The sequence below is a fragment of the Arachis ipaensis genome, chromosome B06 (genome assembly GCF_000816755.2).
Source record: "Arachis ipaensis cultivar K30076 chromosome B06, Araip1.1, whole genome shotgun sequence".
Classification (NCBI taxonomy): Eukaryota; Viridiplantae; Streptophyta; class Magnoliopsida; order Fabales; family Fabaceae; genus Arachis; species Arachis ipaensis.
In genome coordinates this window covers 6,600,413-6,601,450 of record NC_029790.2, presented here as the reverse complement: position 1 = coordinate 6,601,450, position 1,038 = coordinate 6,600,413, and positions in this window count along the sequence as shown.

Below are 1,038 nucleotides of genomic sequence, written 5' to 3'. Positions count from 1 at the left end.
TAATTTTTGGGATTAATGCAATTTCTCCTGTTTTAGTCCCTATTAGTATTTTACATTTAACTAAATAATTTTCAAATCTTTTAACTTGTAATCGTATACTATTGCATAGGCCATTTGACTGGTCTATGTTCTTAAGTAGCATCACCGGAATACCAATAAAAATTATAAAATAACATATTATTTAAAATTTATAGTTATGTATATATGACTAAAAATACTATAAAAAAGAAATAAATACTTAGACTACCTACAGTCAAATTTCTTAAACTTTTCAAACTGCAATATAATAATATCCTGTCTATTTTAGCGATTTTGCATGTACTCAATAAACTATTATGAAATTATCTCACCATGTGCATCTCAATTTAGGTCCACCAATATGTCACATGAAGACAAAATAATTAAAAACATAATAACTTCTTGAAATTTAAAAAACAAAATTAATAAAATTATCGCAATTTTTTTTAATTTATGTCATCTCATCAAGTCCTAGCACAATAAAAGAAACATAACTTATAAACTTATTAGAAACCTCTAATTTTTTTTTTCTAGTTTGAAGACTTATTAATCTAAAATTTTAAAAATACAAAGTGTTATTAACTTTAAAAATTATCAAAATAAATTGATATAAACAATTTTAATATAAATTATACAACTTTTTACTTATCAAGTGCAAGTCTTCTCTTTTTTTTTTTGGAGTATTTTTTCGTACGGTTCAAAGCAAAATAAATTTAACAGAATCGAGAAGTCGCCAACAAAATACAAAATGGTATTCTTTCTAAAATAAATTCTATATTCATGTCTAATTGGTTTGAATCTAATATTATTTTGACCAATAATAAAATTGGTCATAACAGAAACACTTCCTTCATATGTCATTTTTTTCAAATAAGAATATTTTTTGTCTTTTTATTATACATTGTATACGAAAATCCTTGTAAAGTAATATGACAATATAAAAATTTAAAATAATAAAAAATAGCAAATTAATTTAAAAATAATATACAATTCTATATTATCTCTTTATTAAAAAAAACC